The sequence below is a fragment of the Parasteatoda tepidariorum genome, chromosome 1 (assembly GCF_982258835.1).
Source record: "Parasteatoda tepidariorum strain Cologne lab strain chromosome 1, Ptep-v5.0, whole genome shotgun sequence".
Lineage (NCBI taxonomy): Eukaryota > Metazoa > Arthropoda > Arachnida > Araneae > Theridiidae > Parasteatoda > Parasteatoda tepidariorum.
In genome coordinates this window covers 12,395,004-12,411,204 of record NC_141755.1, presented here as the reverse complement: position 1 = coordinate 12,411,204, position 16,201 = coordinate 12,395,004, and the positions used below count along the sequence as shown (strand labels likewise).

The window sequence follows — 16,201 nt, the reverse complement described above, 5'->3', positions numbered from 1 at the left end:
TGCAAGGTAGTATATATAGTTTAAAATTAAAGCTTTGGTACAAGTAACTAAAAGACATTAAAATGGATAAACCATTGTTCAATAGAGAGACTTATGAAAACCTAAAGCGGAAGTTACAAATATATTACTGCAAAAATCGAATTTATGAAGATGAAAAATTACTTTTAAACTTATAATGTCCAAAAGTCACTTAAAGAAAATAAATTTGAAACATTGGCCTTGAGACCATATGTTTCTGATCCAAAATACAACTTTTATTACTATTTTTGTAGCTTAGCTACATAAAATAGTTAAAATCTTCAGATAACATCTAGATCTATTGATATCTAATGCTTTAAAAGGGAATTAGAAATCAGATATTTTTACTCCGAAATACAGTTTTTATTACTATTTTGTAATTTACCTATGGAAAAAAATTATAATCTTCAAATGACATCTAGATCTATTAATGTCTGATACCTTAAAATTGAATTCCAAATTAGGTATTTTTGTTCCGAAAAGAAATTTTTCTTACTATTTTATGCCTTAGTTTTGGAAAATATTATAATCTTTAGAGGACATCTAGATCTGTTAATGTCTGATGCTTTAAAATTGAATTCGAAATTAAGTATTTCTGTTGCGAAATACAACTTTTATTACAATATTGTAGCTTAGCTATGGAAAATAATTCTAATCTTTAGATGACATCCAGATCTGCTGATGTCAGATGCTTTAAAATTGAATTAAGTCTAACTTCCTAATTTTTCTTCTTCTTTAAACATGTCTTTTTTCTTTCTTTCTTTTTTTTTGGCAATTACTTTGAATTTCTTGATCTTCTTAAAAATGATGGAAATTACTTTTGATCTCTGAACCAGGAAGCGAAGACAAATCGTGTTAAAGGCGTAATGGCTTTATTTCGGTTAAAGTTATTCTTCAATTTTAAAAAGCGCGGAAATTAAAAGCTTGGAAAAAACGTAATAAAATGAAGAATTTTGAGCATTAACCTCGAGTTATTTTATTATCATAGGACTATTTCGAGAAAATTAAACTTTCCCGGAAATTTTACGATCTTTTTTTTTCCTCCTCAAGAATGGCATTTTTCTTATTTATTTTAGATATCTACTTTTTTTAAAAAAAGGTTCGTTAACCTCCAAATGAAAAAAAAAATATTTTAAAAATAAAATTATTAAATATCAATGCCTAATTTCAGCATTTGTAGGAGTTTGAAAAATTTATCAAGTACAACAATCCACCAAATTTCTGGACATTTATTAAGCATCACATTTTCAAGTAAATTAGGTATCTTTTCGATTTTTATTTATACTCCAGCTCTTTATCAAACGCAGTTTCCATGACGTCAATTTATTCAATAAAATTTTCTAATTTTTAATGACAAACTTAGTTTATAACACGGTTTAATTTTCTAACTTCGAGTAAGTAATTTCGTGAAAATTTTGCACAGATTAACCGCTTCCGACTCCTGCGTTATTAAACTCTCCATTCAATTTGATAAGGTGCAACAGGACGTTTTGTTTTCTTTTCTTAACGTTTATCCTATCCTTAATTGAAAGACTGTTTTATATTTTTGCAGGTAAATATAAAGGTAACTATGTGAAAATTTCCCAAAACTGGTTTAAATTTACTGAGACTATATTGATGTAAGTTTGAAAGATACAACCTTTTCGGCATTGACAAGCATAGAAATAAAATAATCTTTCGCAATTTTTAAGTAACTCTTTCTCATAGCAAAATTTTCCATACTCGCAGACACGATAACAACTTCAACTTGCATCCAATTTGCTTATAAACATTGCATTTACACTTTTAAAAAGGATTCTAAAAAATATATATGTTATGGGTGATCACCTTGTTTGTAAATTTTCTGGATGCGTTGTTCCAATATAAATGCTTTTTTTTTTAAAATTATATAACCTTAACATTAACACTCCACTAAAACACTAAACATTAACATACTATTTTCTGCTAATTAATTTTATTCTAACTCTTATTAAACCTGCCTAAAATCCCGAGCAATAAATGAAGGCAGAAAATTCCAAATCTTTCAGAAAGCAATTATTTAATATTATTTAGATTAAAGGAAAGTAAACTGATAAATGCGATAGAATATTCAAAAATATCCGATTAATTAAACTTAATTAACTCTGTAGGTATTTTTAATTATTACATAAAAAATCGTAACCTGTGGCCGTGGTAGCCCAGTGGTTAGAGAATCGAACTTTAGTCCGGAGGGGCCGGGACTCGATCCTCAACTCAGCTAAGACCCACCGTGTACATGCTATATACGTGTTCGTAAAATCTGTGGAATCGAAAGTCCTGTGGTCTGTCGCTGAGCAGTACCATGAGTACTGGGATCTGGAAAAATTTTCCTAACAGATTTACGTCAAAATTGTGAATGTGGCTTCACGAATGTGTGGCGCTACCATCTTTCCCCCGGGAGGTTCAGAGCTAAGACGCACTGTCTCCCTTGCGGTGCTCTTTTGTCAACGAAGGACGCACATTCCTGTCTTTATTTGCAAAAGCCAATGCACGGCGTATTTGGCTTGTCCAAGTGTCATAAGAAACAACAAAATGATAAATTTCAATTTTTAGCATTTTTTGTATCGTGTATTTCTTTATACTAGGAGGCTTCGCCCCCTGCTCGCTGTCGCTCACCAACCCCCGAAACTGCTTTCACAGTTCATTTCAGATTGCTTCGCAATCCAATGCTCGCTTTGCTCGTTCATTGGATACGTTCTTAACGTCTAGTTTTTGTATACTTTTTTGAATACTGAAGTTCCGAAAACTTTTCACTGTAGAAAATTCTAAACCTGTACATTTCAATATTAATTTGAAATTGCAAACAGTTCACATATTTTTCTTAATCACACTATTCTAAATTTCAGTTGTTGAGAAAAGTAACTGTTGTAAGTTTTGTTTTAAAGTCTTTCCCACCAGAGGGCTAAAGCCATGTGTTGTAAAACAATATGAAATAGTAGTCTGCCACTGAACGCCGGATGTAAAGCATCGGCTTTGATGAAGATAATTTTGTATTTTTAATTCTCTGAAGGGCGCCACCTTAATAATATGGAATTTGTAAAATAAATGTAGGGATTTTTGATTGTTGATAAAGCCCATCATTTTGTGTTTTCATCAGTGTTCAGAAGCAGAACAACTATAAGTTTTTTATTTTATCACAAAATAAAATGTATAAAAAACAAAGAAAATGAGTATAATCATAGAAAAAGTTAAAATTATAATATAGTATTTGTCAGTTAAAATAAAACTTTTTGTTTAAGTCATTGCTAACAATTCAAATTTCTCCGAGGCAATTCTAAAGTATAAATTAAGGTAGTATTGTTAAGTTGAAGCACAATATTTTTAGTTTTGATGTCAACAATACAATTCAATTTTTCACAAAAACGATTGTTTCCATTGTTAAGTTCAATGTCAACAATTCAAATTTTTTTGGGGCAACTCTTAACCTTTAAATATTATTTTTTTTATGTACACATTTCTAAATGTCAGTATTCAACCACAAAACAACTTAAAGTCCTCAAATTTAGCATGAAGTTGTAAAATGTAATGAAAGAGGGTCATAGCAATAATGAAAGTAGAAGTAAAGTTAGTACTGTAAAATTAAAACAATATTTTTAATCAGTGAGCCAAGTTCTTCAATAAGCAGTTGTAGAAGTAGTTTGTTGATTTAAAACTTTTTATAGAATTTCTTTAAGAACACAATTGTTAATTTGGGCATTTGGCGATACAACACCTTTAGAATAGAGCCCCTGAATTAGACAGGCCGACTCATCATCTATTTTTGCTCCAAAGAGCTAACATAAGCACAATACTAACATAACGTTAACTTGCGAACTTTTTTGCTCCAATATTGCTTGATAGGTCAGCTCTGATAGTATAGGAGCCTTACTTTAGAATTGAATGATGTGTTACGTCAAGCGCTCAGGTATCATAATTTTGATCTAGTTGCGCTTCTATGTCATTTTGATTTATGTTGCTAAGTTAACTTTCAAAAAATTCTATGGCTGGCAACAGCAATTTTATTTTTTAAATTGTTTATTTTTATTTCTTTTAGGATTCGTTATTTTTTCAGCGAAATGTTTTTTAACCTAACAGAATTCTTTGCCGACTGTTTTCTATATGAATGAAGAAAATAAAGTAGATATTTAACTGTTGTGAAAATAATCTTATTTAGTTGTACAAAGTACTTCAGCCAAAATTTGGGAGCCACGTAAGAGAATTATATATATTAGATCAGAAACACATCATTAAAAGGCAGAATGCTTTGGTGTCTTCAAAACAAAGCAAACGTTGCCACCGGTGGAAAAGAAATACAGCCAAAATTTGGGAGCCACGTAAGAGAATTATATATAATAGATTTTTGTCATGAAATGAAATTCAGTTGACATATTTATAAAACTGTCCAAAATTTACTTAAATCGGATATCTTGCCTTTCTTAAGATTTTTCATTATAATTAAAAACTCCGATTAACGAATTCAAATCCAATCATATTTTTTTTATAGACAATCGCTTTGTGAAAGCGTTCTAAAAGAAAAAAAATCATACAATATTTTTTAGTGATAAAATTAGATCAAATGTTGTCCAATGTATTGGAGGAAAGATTAAAAATAAATTAATACTCAATTTTCAAAACAATTCTATTGGTATTTCACAGTCAATTTCGAAATAAAATGACGTCTGATACCCTAAATATTAACCTCTTAACTGTGACGTTTAACTTTCACCTTTTATTACTCAACCAAAGAAATTCTAAATATAAAACGACTCTTTTGTCAAAATGTAGTCATTTTTATGCCCCGGTAATAAAGGATTTCAGGAATTTTTATCACTCCTTTCCCATCATTCGAATTAACTCTATAAAATAAATAAACTCTTCAAATTAAACTCATTGGTTAATCAATTAAAATTAATTCAAATCAACTAAAAGTGAATGAGCTTTTCAAATTAACTAATTTTTTTTTCACAGTCAGTCCCGAAATAAAATGTTTTCTGCACCCCTGAATAACTGTGATGTCTAACTTTCATCTTTTAAAACTCAACTCAAGAAATTTTAAATATAAAACGACTTTTATTTCAAAATGTAGTCTATTTTATGCTAAGATAGTAAAGGATTTTAGGAATTTTTAACATTCTTTTCCCATCATTCAAATTAATTCTGCAAAATGAATAAACTCTTCAAATTAACTCATTGGTTAATCAACTAAAATTAACCCAAATAAACTAAATATAAATAAGCTTTTCAAATTAACTCATTAGCTGTCACAGTCAATCTCAAAATAAAATGATTTTTGCACCCCTGAATAGAACTGTGACTTCCAACTTTCACCTTTAAAAACTCAACCAAAAAAATTCTAAATATCAAACGACTTTTATGTCAAAATGCAGCCATTTTTATGCTAAGATAGTAAAGGATTTAAGGAATTTTTAACATTCTTTTCCTATCATTTAAATTAACTCTTCCAAAATGAATAAACTCTTCAAATTAACTCATTGGTTAATCAACTGAAATTAACCCAAACTAAAAATAAATGAGCTTTCCAAATTAACTCATTAGCTTTCACAGTCAATCTCAAAATAAAATGATTTCTGCGCCCCTGAATAGAACTGTGACTTTCAACTTTCACCTTTAAAAACTCAACCAAAAAAATTCTAAATATCAAACGACTTTTATGTCAAAATGCAGCCATTTTTATGGCATGATAATAATAAAGGATTCCAGGAATGTTCAGCATTCTTTTCCCATCATCCGAATAAGCTCTACAAAATGAATAAACTCTTCTTAATCTATTTACGTCACATTTTGTTCTCCACTTTTGGCTCTTACAAATAAGGTAAGTGGCGACACTTGAGAACAATTACTGTTGACTGAGTAACTTTCAAATGAATCTAGTGCGTACAAATATGGAAGAGTTTTTTTCAAATTTTATTATTATTCTAGTAACATAAGCAGAAGTAAATTGAGAATGTTCGAAGATTTAATCCAAACATTTCTCATATTTGATGCAACATCCTTATTGCTTTAGGTCGTACGACATTTTATCAGCTAATCATCAATTAGTCACCCCAAAGGAGTGACAAAGGCGGTACCCAGAAAAAATCTGCTTGGAGAAGGAATTTTTGGTCATTTTTAAAAATTGTTGAATTTTAGTAATTATTCTGTCTCAAGTGAGAGTTTGATATTGTGAATTGTAAATTATTTTAGTCGCATGAGTTGTATAAAGCAGTGACAATACCCAATATTTTTTAAATATAATTCAAGGAAAAAGAACTGTTTAAACTTGAAAACTAAGGACATTTTAATTAATAGTCAAATTTTAACTTAAAAATCCTTCGCGAGGCAGAAAATTTGAACCAAAATTTTTGTCTCAAAAAGAGTCATAAAAACTTTGGCCATCGTATGCATGTCCAAAACAAAAAGATCTACTTTGTCTTTACATTTTTTAAAATTTAAAGTGGTAGATTAAAATCAAGACGCTTGGCGTGATTTGGGTATACAGAAAGAATGAATAAAAATATGGGGCTGAGAAAAATCTTAAATTGCAAACCTTAAATTGAACCTTAAATTGCAAGCCTTAAATTGCAAAATCTTCTATTGAACCTAAGGCCCAGAAGAAGACTTAAAAGGAGAAGGTTAGATGATGTAACTAAAGACCTAGACATAATGAAAGTTATCAAATTGAAATCGAAGGCTTAGAAAGGAAGGTTTGGAACGACATTATTCAGCAAGCCAAGGCCTACAGTCGGCTATAGAGACCCCAATGAAGAAGCGGAAGAAGAAGAAAGTGATTTAAAAAAAACAAACGAATTTTCAAAGATAAAAATTATTAAAATTGTTAAAATTATTAAAAATTATTAATTATAAAAATTATTAAAATTTTAGCGGTTTGTTTCATTGTCGGAAATAAGTGGGACATTTTCAAACTGCTCTTAAAAAGATGAAATTGCAGTTTTGATAAATTGAGAAACATATATCTACACCTTATTAAAACCAACTAGAAATCTAATTATACAGGGTGTTTTATAGTGATCACCCTTAATACAGATTTTGCGAACCCTTCTTAAAAGTAATTTCAACAAAAATATTCAACAAAATACAAAAAATGCTAAAATAAAGACAGATTACTTTTTATGTTATATTTAAAAACAACTAAAAAGTTAATTAAGACTAATTGATTGAATTTTTAAAAAAAATATTTCATCTCATTTTTTACTTTACTTTCTACAAAGCTACACATTTTCTAAGCAGAAATTGCCATTATTTAAAGCTCGGGTCTCATGAAGACACATCACTTTACTAATTTCATCTAAAAAACGTATTGTCATTTACATTTAGCGTAACTATTCTGCCATTAAATTCTACATTTCATTTAAAGTGTATGAAAAATCTTTCTTAATATCTTATGTAATGAGTCAATTACATTTTGCACAGCTATTATGCCATCAAACTCTACATTTCACCCAAACTGAATTAAAAATCCTCCCCGATATCTCATATAATATGTCATTTACATTTGGCATAGCTATTCTGCCATTAAACTCTACATTCCATTCAAATTGTATTAAAATTCTTCCTCAATATATCTTACAATATGTTCTTTACATTTAGTGTAGCTATTATTCAATTAAAAGCTACATTATTCCATTCAAATTACATTAAAAATCTTCCTCAATATCTCTTGTACTATGTCACTTACATTTGGCGTAGCTATTTTGCCATTAAAATCTACATTTCATTCAAATAGTATTAAAAATCTTCCTCAATATACCATACAATATGTTCTTTGCATTTAGTGTAGCTATTATTCAATTAAAAGCTACATTATTCCATTCAAATTATATTAAAAATCTTCCTCAATATCTCTTGTACTATGTCACTTACATTTGGCGTAGCTATTCTGCAATTAAAATCTACATTCCATTCAAACTATCTATTAAAAATCTTTCTCGATATCTCATACAATAATCTTAAAAATAACTGTTTTGTCTGCATTTATATCAAATTAAAGAGTCTCTCCGTAATTAGCTAAGTGCTTCTAGCAAAATAATGGACTACTTGATCAAAAAAAGAAAAAAAAACCCTAACTGTTAGAAGTTTAAAGCAGCAGCTATTGACCTTAATTATTGTCCTGAAGGGTTGAACTGAAATCATAACTGGTCTTTAAGATTCAAGATGGGAGAAGCAATGAAAGCTCGAAATGTGCCACCCTTGAGGGTTCTAAAGACTATATGATGCAGCAATTCCCCTCTCTCTCTTCAAATATAACTTAAGAGATCGTGATGTTTGGACGCGAATAATTGTGGCGCAACCTCCTTTCTTGGACAATTAATGACCAGAATAAACAACACTCTCTGAAAAGGCATCAGAATTATTTTTGTAAATACATATTATGCAATTAAATGGCTGTGTTAATTCATTTTAAATTCTACCTTCGCTTAAGTAAAATTTTGGTAATGTTTAAATAGCTTTATTGGTAGTATTGATAATAAAAGGAAAGTGCAGATATGTCTTGAATCCGATTTTAACACTTGATATATTTCAAAGCATAAATTAACTTAGATTTACTCAACGTATAATTACTTAAGTTCATTAACTTATGACTTGAGTGACTTACTATTTAAGTTATTTAGATATTTTGTGAGAAACACATACTATGTTTGTCTATTAATGTAAATTTATTTGTAAACTATTCTATCATACACTTTAAATTTTTTTAAAAAGTAGAAAGTAAGAAATACTGGTCTGAAGTTCCACATAGTGTTGTAGATTTGACCACCATATATAGTACCCCTAATCTATATTGGATGTTTTACCTTCTGAGTTTTGTTTATTGATTGAATTTTTAATATTCATGCAACTTAAACTAGTTATAGCAATATTCTTCCACTGGGTTTCGGAGATATTTAATCTCTGTGACCCTAGGTAGATGCGGTGCAGAATACAACAGTCTTTTCTACCCATCTCAAATATAAGATGCCAAATTCGAATAGGTTAAAAAAATAAATGCTTGGTAAAACAAGTTCACATGTGTAAAGCGGTAAAGGTGTAAAGCGGTACATGTGTAAAGCATGATTTGATTCGCAAAGATCAAAACTAATAAGATATAAGATGATAATAATAAATGAGATATATCATTTTTTATTTTTTTATTTTATTTTGAAAAATTAAAGAGATGATCTCAAACATATAGTTAAGTGCTTTGGAGGCACAGTCGGTTAAGGGCGTCTGACGCTGGTGGAGAACAGTTAAGTGCATATTGCGGTGCGTGCATATGCAGTAATTTACATGCTAAATCAGTCGCAGTAGATTCTCATAGGTCGTGAGGCGAAAATTTTGGAAAAAGAGCATCAGCTCAGAAGCAGTCCACGTTGTCTGACCAGGGTCGAAATTACGTGGTATTTAAACCAGGGCTTTCAAACGGTAGAGCCCTGGAAAATGGGACTAAGATCTTGACCATTGTTGGTCGATGTGATGTGAAGACACTGGATGGTAAAGGGTTAAGTCCTATCCGTCTGACAGCGGAGATAGCACGTTGGTACTTAAAAAATCTGGTCATCAGATCTAAACATTATTCAAAGTGTCGCGTACTTGACCTATAAAACTCATACTAAATTGCCAAATCATTTTTCAATTCGCAAGAAAGCTGATGGAGAAAAAAAAAACTTTTTAATTTGAATGCAGTCTCAGTTTAATGGTCTTAAAAAAATTGAACAAAATTAAATAAAATCACATTTCTTTCCAGTCATTTCATTATATCGAAATAAATGTTAACGGAAATCGGCAAAAGGTGAATCTCAGAAAAGTGTTCAAATGTAGTAATGTTTTTGCAAAAAGTTTAGCTCCTTTACGAGGTAAGTTAACACCTAAGAATAGTCATTTTAAAAAAAACAGTTTTTTTTTTCTAAAGAAAATAAGGTCTAGTTGTCAGCTAAACAACATTAAATGAACTTACTTTAATTATTCTTGAATAACGGTGGTCGTTGACTTGCGGTTTTTTATTTGTTTTTTTTCCCTACATACAAATAAATAAATAAATAAGAGAAAAAAAAGGTTTGAAATCTTCATGCGGAACTATTCACCGTTCGGAAGAATACACAAAATTTGTTTTGATGCGCAACGAAGCAAAAGGTGTAATTTTAACTTGATTATCCTACAAAGGAATTTCAGGTTCTGTTACTTTCAAACGCTTCTATTTGATTTTTCGGTTGAACATACGCTCAAATACTCTTATATAGAGATACAATTATATTTACTTAAATCAAACAATAAAAGATTGAATCAACAAACAAGGTTGATTAGAGATCAAGCAAATGTATTTCGATCAATTTGTTATTTTCGATTCTTAAATATTGAATGGTCAATAAATAATATGAGATAAATCATATGCCTGTTGTAAAAAAATATTATACTAAGCCTTTCTGCATTTTCCAAACATAAGAATTTAGGAATGGTTAAGGAATAAAGGTTTAGGAATGGTACAAAATTACTTCGTAATTTTGAAAGATTTTTCAAGAAAAGTTAGCCCTTATTATTATTTTTTTTAGAGAGTTAGAAAAAAATAGAATCTCTCAAAATTCATTAAAAACAGAGAATATTCTGCCTTGGCTTTTTGTCATAAAATATTAACGAAAGAACTTCCAATTTATTAAAAAATATGTCCCCCCCCCCAAAAAAAAAGAACATCTTACAACTAGAAAGCGTACAACAAAAAAGCAAACAACAAAAAGAAAGCGTATACAAGCATGCAACTGCATTATATTCTGATGAAACTAACAACTTCCCTTTTCATTGTTGCCGAAAAATTTTTACATTTCGAAATCCTCCTAAATACAATGATAATTATTTAAATTATAACTTAATTTATCATATTTGAACGTATCATTGATTTATAGATTTGATTAAATTATTATATTATTAAAGAAACTATCAGTAAGTTAGTTTCAAAAATAATTTGTTTAACTAAGATGAAAATTTAATTAAATCAATGTGCAAATTAGTATTATGTTTTCACTAAACAATCTTGTTCAAATTAGATTGAAGTGAGACACCCTAAAATATTGAGAACAGTCCTCGAATTTCATTGATTATTGTCAGAGACTTTTAAAACTTTAGTGGACAGAAAATGACCGAGAACTGTAACGTGTCTCCTCAAATGTTCCCGAATTTTTCAGAAAATTTATCTATATACAGTGAACTCTCATTTATGCTCTTTTCACAGGTCCCTGCTCATTATATAGGAAAATGATTATCATTCATATATGCCTCACAATGAAAATAAATTTGTGAGTTATGAGCCGCAATTTTTCATGTTTTTTCTTTAAATAAAACAAAATCAGATTTTTTTTCAGAGAAAAAAAAGTTTTGGGATTAAAAATTTAAACAAATAATCAATTTTTGCTAGAGATAAATAGAAATATGTTGCTTGATGCCGTGCAATAGTTCGTTTTTCTTCCCTTTGCAACTTTTTCTCCTTTGTTGTTTCTTGAAAGACGCTCTTTCTACCATTTTGAATAGAATGTCTTATCTGTTACACCAACCACATTGGCAAGTCGAAAAACTTTGCTGCTTTGAAAACCAGCCCCATCCACCAGATCTACCCAATTTTGCTCACATAAAAGTAGTGTTTTTTCCTGCACACTGTTCGAGTACAGGAAAACATTGATTCGTTGATATCTTACTAGAAGACGGCAAATTTGCTACCTCCTATATAAAAATTTACATTCTTGATGCAATGAATATATGGTATACTCTGCATGGAGAAGTATTGGAAATTCTAGCATAAGGTTTTGATTCAACAATGAAGGTTTTCCTTTCTCTGATGGAAATGAATATAGTGATCAAATCAACGAAGTTGAAGAAGATTGGGATATCGACCTTATTGATGACAAATGGCAAACATCGTTAGTGAAATGGTTGATAATAACGTGGATGATTATAATAATGAAGACGAGGAGAAAGTTCCTCTAATCATACGAAGGCGTTAGAAGTTTCATCAGGCACTACTCAAGACTATTTCCTGTTTAATTCAACAACTTAAATTATAAATTCTTAGTGTCCACAAATCGTAAAATGTTTCGAGGACGTTCCGCTAATTCGTCCTCAAATCAAGGCTTATAAATTTGGTCACCCTAAATGAGATGTTTATAAAAGTAAGAGAGGTCGAGTAAGATATTTACTGGCAGTTTTTTTCTTCCAATAAATGATTTTACAGAATTTCAATAATTTGCACAAATATATTTTTTAAAATTTATTTCCTCAATGATCAAAATTTGAAATTCGCATATAAGCCGGTCTGTGAATTGGAGTCGCAGTCAAGCTCTCAGAAAAGGCCGGAGTTAGAGTCGAACATTTAAACTATTGATTACAGAACACTAATTCAAATTTTTGTTCATCTCAATTCATCCCAAATTATCCATCCTCATCCTTCATTTTTCACATTTATGGTTAGCTCTGTGGCCTAAATGCCGTTTATGTTGTTCCTTGAGTTAACCTGGTGAAACAAATCAAAAAATATTTTATTATTAAAGAATCTGCAATAAATGACGTTTTTTAATTAAATCTAAAATTATATTTTTCAATTTTCGTAAGAAAATATTAGGAATTTCGGTTTGAAAGTCATGTTTTAACAAGCATATTTGAAAAAAAGCATTTTGAAACAAAATGTATTTTTTTACTCTCTCGATAACTCGTTCAACTACTATGACAAACTTCATAAATGAAAAATACTTCCGTGATGCTGTCAAAAATGTAATTATTTCAAATAATACATAACAAATATCTTTGAGAATATTTTTCTATGAATACGAGGAAATGGTTGGACATAGCATACTTCAGGTAGACGCGTAGATAGAGGAAAAATCTGTATTCCTTCGTTTAATAACTTCAAAGTTTCATCAATTTACTGAAAAATAAAGTTAACTTTAAAAAAAAAACATTAGTAGCATTTTTATTAATGTAGGATAGGAATTTAAAAACAAACAACAATCTTTGATTATTAGGGAATGTTTCCGTCGTTTCGTCATATTATCCTCATCAGTAGTATGTTAACACGGATCCGTCAGCCCCAGATATTTCCTTCCTTTTTAACGCCAGAGTTACAATAGAGCAATGATCACCTTGCTTTAGTACGCTTTGTTTTGATCTTTTACCGTTAAATTCTGCATTTCATTCGTCTGTAACTATATTAAAAATTAACACTACCTATCTTCTTCTAATATTCTAGTCTTCATAGAAGAAACTACATTTTGACAAAGTTAGGTGTCTGTTTTATACCATTGTAATCTCGTCTTTCATCATAAGAGGACACAGTTTCTTCTTTCAACATCCTCTTTTACCATCATTATTGTCTTTCAATTTTTTGAACTTACTGACTAGAGTATTTGATCTTGAAATCCCTTTAAAAGTTTGCTCTTGAACTTTCCTTATCATCGCAATAGCACGAATATTTATTGAAGAAAAAGCTTCTATCTGTTCTTTTCATGATCAGTTAATCTCTTTACCTTTGGCAATTTTCACAAAGAGCACCAAAACTTCGAAAAAATACAATAAAAAATGCGAAAAAATACATAGCAAAAATGCCCGGCAAATTTGCAAATACAAGTGTTTTTATGATCTTCGTAGTTGCCTATATATTACTAGTGACCTCAGTTGCCTAAATCTTACTAGTGGCCGTAGTTGCTTAAATATAAAGTTTTTACTCGGGCTAAATACTAATTTTGAGCATAAAATTTTTTTCTGAAAATTACGTGATTGCAAATCTTGTATGTAATATTATTTCTTAATAATATACTTTAAGAATGAAATAAAAGGGATTTAAATTGTATTTTTTGATTTTCTTAAATGTTTTTAATAGTCTGAAAGTTTCCACTCAGATGGTACTTTATGTTGTATTCCATTAATTGATTAGTAATTTTCTGCGCACTTAATAGTATTTTTTATAGAATTGTTTTCAAGATGCTTCGTAAAGACTACTACTTGGATAAATTTCTTGAATTCTTGTCACAAAAAAGTAAAAAAAAAGGATCACAAATTAACACATTAGGGGAGACAAAGAAAATAAAATATGATCAGTCATCAATTGAGAAGGTGAGATTAAAAATTTATGTTTATTTGCCGAAAAAAGCATAGCGTAATTGAGAGACACTTCAAATTAAATTCGGCAATCAAACTGGTTTTAAAATTTTAATTCCGTTTATCTTAATAGTGATTCTTACTACTTTCTTAACGTTTTCCCCTGCTTCTAAATGGTAGTTTGCGATTTCTAATTTGAATACTTTTTTAAACTTAATTCTTAAAGATGATTCTAAAATTATATATGAGGACGTAGATTACGGAACACTCTGCATCATAGAATCAAGATGTTTCAGTTTTCATAATTAATAATTATATATTGAATGTTAGTAAAAGATATTGATTTGATTGTGAAATATAATTTTCTTCTGTTTGATATCATGTTTTTGTCATGCATTAAGATATATATATATATATATATATACAGTCAATTCGCTATAACTCGAAGTACGATAACTCGAATATTACTATAACTCGATTTTTTTATGAGGTCCCGACCCTTTTATCTTCAATTTCATGTTAATTATTCTCGATGACTCGAATTTTACTCCCTTTAACTCGATTTTTTTGGATCTTTTAAAGCAAGAAGAAAAAAAACCTAGGAGCTGATATCTTGTCCCTTCCTTTGTAACACACACACAATGTCTTTCGCACTCTTCATGGAGAAGCTAAAGCTGTCCCTCTTGAAGTATGTGAACAGTGTTTAAATGAAACGTTACCAAATTTACTTCAATACAGTTAAAATGATGTTTTCAATATTGATGAAATGGGTTTATTTTTTAAATATCTTCCAAATAAGACTATGATGTTTAAGGATGAAAACTGCTCAGGGGGTAAAATGAGCAAGGAACGTTTGACTGTCCTAGTTGGAAGAAATGCGTCTGGGACAGAGAAACTGCCCTTACTTGCTATCGGAAAATACCGAAATGCCCGATGTTTCAAGAATGTAAAAACGTATCCTTTGGATTACAAGTCTAACAAAAAGTTTTGGATGACATCAGTATTATTTGAAGACTATGTAAGAAAATTGGATCGGAAATTCTTCGCTAAGAAAAGAAAACTGATACTCTTTATGGATAAATGCACAGCGCATAGTGATCTACCTAATTTGAAAGCAGTAAACTTGCAGTTTCTCCCGCCAAACACAACAGCAAAGTTGCAGCCGATGGACCAGGGTATCATAAAGTGCTTCAAACAGTCTTATTGTAAATGGCTTGTCAGAAAAATGAACTTAAATATTGTAAGCATTTAGAAGATTTGTAATTAATAAGCATTAATTAAATAATCCGACAATATTTTGAAACTCCAAAACCGAAAATAACGGTAAGTCGAACTTCCGATATGTCGAAGTTTTTCGTCAGTCCTATCAGATTCGAGTTATCGCGAATTCACTGTATAAATAATCCATGTTACTATTTCTAATCACCCAACTGTGCGTGGATGTTATATTGGGCTATACATACTGATTGTGAAAAAAATCTCAATTGGGTATAATATGAAAAAAACACAACTACTTCGATTTAGTAGGAACAACATATGACGCAATGCTAAACGAATGGAATTTAGTTGTTGTTTATTTAGTTATTGTTATTAGTAGTTGTTGTTATTTGTTTTAGTTGTTGTTGTTTATTTAGTTTCAATAACTTTTCTTTATAATGCAATAAAATCTGGCGAGCAGCTATTTAAACGATCGAACACTTCGTTTGTTTATTTGTGGCTTGAAGTTAGGCTCGCAGAAAATGCCGTTAATTTGTTAAATTTAGTAGGAACAACACAACATGTGACGTAGGCTATATTATACCCAATTGGAAATTCGGAGATGCGAATAAGAACCTGATTGATGAAATATCGCGAAAAACTCGCCAATCAGGTTCTCATTCGCTTCTCCTAATTTGCATTCTGCTTTTTTTTTTTTTTTTTTTTTTCATCTAGTGAAAATGGCCCTTTGGATCAGATTTAGAGTAGATAAACACCCGATTTCACACCGAATGCAGTCCCGTAGTGAACTGATCGCTAAGACACGGTTCTCAACAGATCACCGAACTCTAGCATCACTGGCAGCTGTCAGTGTGCGGGTGGGTAACCACTTGGATCAGTCTACATAGGGACCGAGGGT

The 16,201-nt window shown here is 30.1% G+C and overlaps 1 protein-coding gene across 1 annotated transcript in view; it reads left to right on the top strand.

Annotated features, from left to right (window-relative positions):
* Nup54 (nuclear pore complex protein Nup54) overlaps nucleotides 1-16,201 on the top strand; it is a 44,595-nt gene that overhangs the window by 15,556 nt on the left and 12,838 nt on the right. The gene's annotated exons all lie outside the window — the stretch shown is intronic.